This window comes from Lissotriton vulgaris, chromosome 12, assembly GCF_964263255.1.
Source record: "Lissotriton vulgaris chromosome 12, aLisVul1.2, whole genome shotgun sequence".
Classification (NCBI taxonomy): domain Eukaryota; kingdom Metazoa; phylum Chordata; class Amphibia; order Caudata; family Salamandridae; genus Lissotriton; species Lissotriton vulgaris.
Window position 1 is genome coordinate 724,492,551 of NC_141700.1, and position 6,653 is coordinate 724,499,203.

Consider the following 6,653-nt stretch of genomic DNA (forward strand, 5'->3'; position numbering starts at 1 on the left):
CAGTATCGAAAGCTGCCTTTGAGAATAAGACTATTCCAGATTTAGGGGCCCATTAGGATGGCGGGCGGATCGCCCCCGCTGGGCCGGCGGTAGCTACCGCTGGCACGGCGGGGGCAATCTGCCCGCCATCCTCAACAGAATGACCCTGCCACATTAGGATGGCTGGGGGGTCAACGGCGGACCGCATTTCCGCCTCGACCAGCGCAAAAAGTGTTTGTCTATGGTGGCAGTGTCTGCGAGACACCACCAACCATATTAGGATGTGTGCGGTCAGATGCTGGAAAAGCATGCAGTCTTTACTTTGGGGGTCTGTTGCAGGCCCCTATGGTGAAGGCGAGGTGGGGGGTGCACATGGGGGGTACCTGTGGTACCCCCCTGCATTTGCATACACAATGCGGCAGGCACCGCGCGGTGCCTGCCGCTTTGTGTATGCAAATGCACAACATGCATTTGTCACATTGCGGTGGGTGCTGGTGTAAACACCACCCGCCGCAATGTTACAAATGCATGATGCGCCCTTTTGCATGGCGGGACCGCTGCTCAGGTCGCAGGAGGTCCAGTTTTCCACGGGGATCGCGGGCGAGTAGGAAGAGGGTGCTGGGAAATCATTTATTTTGGGATAATGTCCATGCTGACTGCAGATGACATTATAATCACTTAGAGCAGACTTTGGGAAAGAGTAAGAGCTATGGGTCCCGCAGTCTGGCCACCCTTACACTTAAACAACCAACGACAGCCAGCACTCGGCTCTATCAGCCTAATTCATCATTCTCCCGTTTTGCGAGCCCCTAATAGCGATTCATAGCGAATCGCTATTAAGGACTCGCAAAACGGGATTCATGTAGTAATTGCATAAAGAAATGAGATTCCTATATAATCCATATTTGCGATTAGCAAATTGCTAATCGCAAATAAGGAATTACTCGCCATTCATTCCTATGGGCCAAAAGGCCCATAGGAATGAATGGGGAGTATTCCTTATTTGCGATTAGCAATTAGCTAATCGCAAATAAGATAGCGATTTAAAGGGTGCCAGGGGTGTCCAAAGGACACCCTGCAGCACCCCTTAAATGTAAATTGAAACAGGTGTTGCGCACACACATGTCCAAATTTGCGAGTTTCTAAATAGCGATTTTTGCATTTGGGATGATGAATCCCAAATGCAAAAATTCCACTCGCAAAGGGCCAGATTCTCAGAATCTGGCCCTTTGCGAGCGCAAATATGTTTGATGAATAAGGCTGTATATTGCCTCACCTCTTGCTATGGGAGTAGTAGGGACAGAGCGATGTAGACACAAATATGAGTATGACTTCAAAAATACTGGCAGCGGTGGGATTCGAACCCACGCCTCCGGAGAGACTGGAGCCTTAATCCAGCGCCTTAGACCGCTCGGCCACGCTACCATCCGACTGACGAAAGTGGAAACACGGAACATAAACTTTACACGCGAACCTGAAATGCTCGAAACGAGGTACTAACTATATGCAGCAATTGTAAACACGGAAGTCAGACTCTAAGCGCTAACCTGAAATGCTTAAAGTGAGACGCTGCATACAGCAACTGCAAACACGGAAGTCAGATGGACACAGAGGAGTCAAAGCCAACAGCAGCAGGCACGTGATACGCGTAATAGGTCCGGATTGGCCCCAGGCCGAGGCAGGTGGCACTGAGCACCAGTCCTAACAGCCGTCCCGGTTGACATGGAGCACCCTGAATTTAAGGGCCCACGCGCATCGATGTTCCTATTAGCAAGGACTTTGAAGGCATCAGGCTCATTTCTACGTCTTCAACTCACCAACCCTCGCTGGCCGGATGATCGCGTGTGTTTCCTGTGATTCATGCACAGGACCCTCCCAGCGCTGTTTACAGTAATTCCCAAACAGTGCTCACCTGAGAGGTGTTTGCAAATACAGCTCTTGTAGTGTCGGGGATTTGGGATGTGTAATGTTTTTAATTACACTTCCACATAAAATTGGAAACGCTCAGCCTGACCACACCCCAAAATTCACGACAGCAATAAGTATACGACGAGGGTGGGATTCGAACCCACGCGTGCAGAGCACAATGGATTAGCAGTCCATCGCCTTAACCACTCGGCCACCTCGTCGACATGTTTCATCTGAAGTGTACTGTGTACATTGTAGTTGTCGGCGCTGTGGTGACACTGTCTTCATTTATGTATAATTCGTTTTTATTACTCTATTTTTGATTGTTTTAAGATTGCTTATTTTCTGTTGAGCATGGATATTAAAAAGTAAAATATCATACAAATATTGTATTGGTATAGCACTTTCCTGCCACTTAAGAGTCTCTGTGTGCTCACTGGTGGTATACTTACAAGTCCACATTTGGGTACAAGCATTTACAATGCAATGGTCTCGGCTTTGTTAACGTTAGAGCCATTGGCATTGCAAATGGCATTTTTTTCATTTTTTTTTTTTTTTTTAAGACATAAATAAATGGTATTGTCATTTACAGTGGCAATAGGTGAGCATTAGAGAGTAGTAGAGAGTATTAGCGGACACAGAGCCACACACACACAGAGCCACACACACAGACAGAGCCACACACACACACACACACACAGAGCCACAGGCAAGAAAATCGCGCACAAGCAGGGAACAGAGGCAAGAAAAGAGAAAAATACCAGCCAGCTTCTCGCTGCTGCTGCTCCTTCTCTGCTGGTGCCTGGGCCCGCTGTGCGCCACGTTGGTGCTGGCGGTGCCCGCCCTGGCTTGGCTGGTGCTGGGCGGCCAGCGCGGAACGGAGCACCCCATTGATCCCCAGGGCCGCGCGGTCTTTATCACGGGCTGTGACTCCGGCTTCAGGAGCCTGCTCGCGCGCCAGGCTACGGCTCCTCAGCACTCTCCCCAATTTTGCAGTGCATCTGGGTTCAAGAAGAAAAGCTGAACTAGGTACGGAGGCAACAGTTCACGTCCACAGAAACGGGGGTAGAATAAAGGTGCATCTATTGAGATAGCGCTGTAGCAAGTGACTCCAGCTGTCTCTTGTTGATGCGAAGCATGGGGCCCTCCCTACAATCAGTGCGTAGACCTAATGGCGCCTCCGTCCACTTCACGATGTGGTGAAGTGTAGGGACTCCAATGCGCACACTTTCTGAGCCGGCATGCCGTCCCCTGTACCATTGGAGTGCTTCCTCCTGCGGGAATTCTCGCCATTGGTGGAGCTGCGGGCCTACAGCAGCAGCCCGCTCGCATTCTCCCGCAAGGGCGGGCCCCTGTCCGTAACCTCCCCCGATGGTTGGGAGCGTCGCATGCCCCACGCCTGGCCTGGTGCTCCATCAACTGGTCTGAAGTGTCGCTACTGGAACCTCTCGGGCCGGAGGTTTCAGCCACGTCTACCGAGCAACTTATCGTGGCAAAACGTGGCTGTGAAGAAGGTGAAGCGCTCTGCAAAAAAACGGCTGGCCTCCAGGCGGAGCTTCTGGGTTGAGCTGAACGTGGCGCAGCTGCCCCGCCACGAAAAACTGGTGCGGGTGCTGGCGGCCGGCCCCTGCGGCCCGGAGGATCCCAACAGCCTGGGCTCTGTCATCATGGAGTACACGGGCAGCTGCACCTTGCACCACGCCATCTATAGCAATCAAAACCCCGGAATGGCCTACAGGGAAGACGGACAGTCCTGGGAAATAGGCACTGGCACCTCCAGCTGCCTCGGTTACGCCTGCGATGTGGCCCGGGTTCTGACCTTCTTGCACTCGCACAGCATCGTGCACCTGGACCTGAAACCCGCCAACGTGCTGCTAGCACAGCACGGCATCTACACCTGCTGCAAAATCGGCGACTTCGGCTTCTCGCTGCACCTGCAGCACCGAGAGGCCCACGCTCAACCCGCCGAGGCATGTGAGATTGGTGGCACCTACACGCACCGCACCCCCTACCTACTGCGCGGCCTGCCACCCACCCGCAAGTCCAACATTTACTCCTTCACCATCACTTTGTGGCAGATGGTGAGCCGGGAGATGCCCTTCACCGGCGGGGAGAGGTAGTGTGTGCTCTATGCTGTGGTGGCCTATCACCTGCGGCCGCCCCTCACCGGGCCCGCCTTCAGCAGTCCCGGGGCCCAAGGAGCCCCATTCAAAGGCATCATCGAGCACTGCTGGGGGGCGAAGCCCGAGGAGAGGCCCGGGGACAAGCAGCTCAAGAGAAAACAAGAGAGGAGTGCTGCTCACGCTGCCTGCACGCGCCAGTCGGCCCTCTGATTGGTTAACACCAATGGTAGTCTGAATATTATTTCAGGTCAATACCCTGCAATAAATTACACAACTTATCGTTACCGTGGATGAAGAAATAGGAGGGGTCTCCCAAAGGAGTATTTCCTTTTGAAGCTATAAGGTATTTATTGATTAAATGCGTCCTGTTGTAGATAGGGTAAAGACATGTTTTTTGGCTACTTCATGCTTATAAATTTGAAGAGTTTGAGAATTAGTCCTGTTTGGACACACATGTCTGTTTTATATACCTCCTAGGTGATCATCATACTCGCAATTTACATCTCGAGATTTACTTTAATCGTCAAAATCCAGATAGAGGACATAAATATTTACCGCATCACGTGATCCCGGCTCAGGAAATATCCACAGTTGTCAACTACCATTACGGTAGGAGACTTATATATACTCTTATATATGCGTTATGTTTAAAAGATTACTCTACTTAGGTCCGCTATTTTGTCGTTGTGGAGATAAATTGTGGAGATGTTGCAAATGTCGCTGCATGCGCATTCAGGACCGATATGTTTGATGATGGGAATGGAAGAATTGTCCCCGACAGAGACACACCCAGATAACGGGCCCATCCCTTGAAAAGTGTTCTTTTCTAATCACAATGTACGTTAACAGGGATGTACTTGAGATCTACGATTTGGGGCGATACAGCAGTACATACAGTATCCACTTTGGTGAATGCAACTTTTTTCATTTGAAACCATCCTCTGTAACAGTGCTGGTACTTTTGAGTCTGCAATTTGATATCTCCGATGTGGTACAATGAATGAACTAATTCAAATGGTCAAGTATATGTTTGACGTAGAAACGTGTTGCAGTCATACACTCAGATATAAAGGTTAAGCAATGTTAACGCTGTTTCGGTTAATTGCAATTCTGGTAGCACTATTATATGCAAACTGAATGTGAGGCAAAATACTATGTGTCCAACCAAATGATTTTTCTGCTTGACAATATTAGCTTAAACCCGAGGCTTTGCCTGAGGGTGAAATTTGAGACTTTGTCTCTCTTTTAAACTTTTCATGCAGCTTAAGAATTGAACGAAAGGGACAGAACAACTCTTCGTGACAAGATGTAATTGCTGCATTTTTTAGAAAAAGTAGTATGGTTTTAACGTTAGCTTGACTTGGTGAAGCTAATATTGTTTGTCTTTCATGTATGTAGCACATTATCTGTTTTGAAGGTATTTACACGTGGTTTTTTGTATGTTTTATTTTATGACTTACAGCCCTGAAGAAGTTCCGCCTGACGGAACGAAACGCGTTGGCTGGTCTTTCAATTGGAATATTAAAGGAATTCTGAACACTTTTTTGCAATTACGGACTCAGCGTTCTCTTATTTGGAACAATTCTTTTTGAACACAGACTTTATCACCGATATATGGTGTAAAACTGACTGTTGGAGCGGTGCATTTCATAATTTGTTCTACCAATAGTGTCTTTTGGTAGTTGTCAACCAATCAGAGAGCCAACTTGGGCGTGCAGGCAGCGTGATGGGGGGCTAGTTTTGGACCTATGATGTCAGGGAGAGAAAAAACACAAAAAACACCCCCCCCGAATCCGAAAAAGACGGGGCTTAAATGGACAGACGCCCCTCTTCTCCAATAGCTGGCCTCCGTTTAGGAAGCCAGCCACTGGAGAAGAGGGGCGGGTTCAAGCCCCACTCTCTAAGACAAAGTCTCGGAGCGAGACTGCGCAAGCGCAGCCTAATCTGGCCGAGACCTAAAAAGGAGGGAAGAGACTTACAGCGCAAAATGCAGGGACATTTATTCCCCAGCTAAATTGCAATGTTTTGTTACACATTTTAAGCAGGAAAAAGTTAAAAAGATATAGCTTACAATACCAGGAGTCTCCTACCTAAACTGGGAGTGTCAGTCAAAAAATCCTTTATTAGTTTTTTTCATAACCGTAAAGTGCAGCACAATAAATTTTATATTTTCTTTTTGTGACTATTAAAATTTTCTGTTTACAAAAGTTAAAAGGTACTTGTCTTTTCCATAAAATAATTTACATTGCCCCTAGATATCTTACACACGTATTGAATCGTGACCAACCGTCCATAAATTTGGCAGACCGTCCGTTATTTTCGTATGCTGTCCGTCATCATTTCTTTCACAGATGCCTTTTTTTCCATAATTTTGGGGATTTCTGGAAGCTATACTGTTTCCCTGCGAGAGGCCCCATGAATTTAAAAGTTTTCACTCCGGGCCTCTCACACTAATCTTTTACACTGAAGAGGCTGCCTGCCGCGGCTCCTCCCAAGGCTTGCACAGACTGTGGAGTGGCCCATTGTCATTTTGAGACTGCAGCTGATTATATCATATAGAATGACAATGGGCCCTATTGTAGTGACAGCATGTGGTGTGCCTTCTCCTGCATCAGACTAGGGCAAGGCATTCTGCTTTTGTCT

The 6,653-nt window shown here is 48.4% G+C and overlaps 2 non-coding genes and 1 pseudogene across 2 annotated transcripts; 1 reads left to right on the top strand and 2 right to left on the bottom strand.

Moving 5' to 3' along the window:
* Positions 1 to 1,322: 1,322 nt before the first annotated feature.
* On the bottom strand, positions 1,323 to 1,404 carry TRNAL-AAG (transfer RNA leucine (anticodon AAG)). Its single transcript has one exon. It is a non-coding gene; the product is annotated as a tRNA-Leu (tRNA).
* Positions 1,405 to 2,026: 622 nt separating this feature from the next.
* On the bottom strand, positions 2,027 to 2,108 carry TRNAS-GCU (transfer RNA serine (anticodon GCU)). The gene has a single exon. It is a non-coding gene; the product is annotated as a tRNA-Ser (tRNA).
* Positions 2,109 to 3,128: 1,020 nt separating this feature from the next.
* On the top strand, positions 3,129 to 4,220 carry LOC147678372 (serine/threonine-protein kinase mos-like; annotated as a pseudogene).
* Positions 4,221 to 6,653: the final 2,433 nt, after the last annotated feature.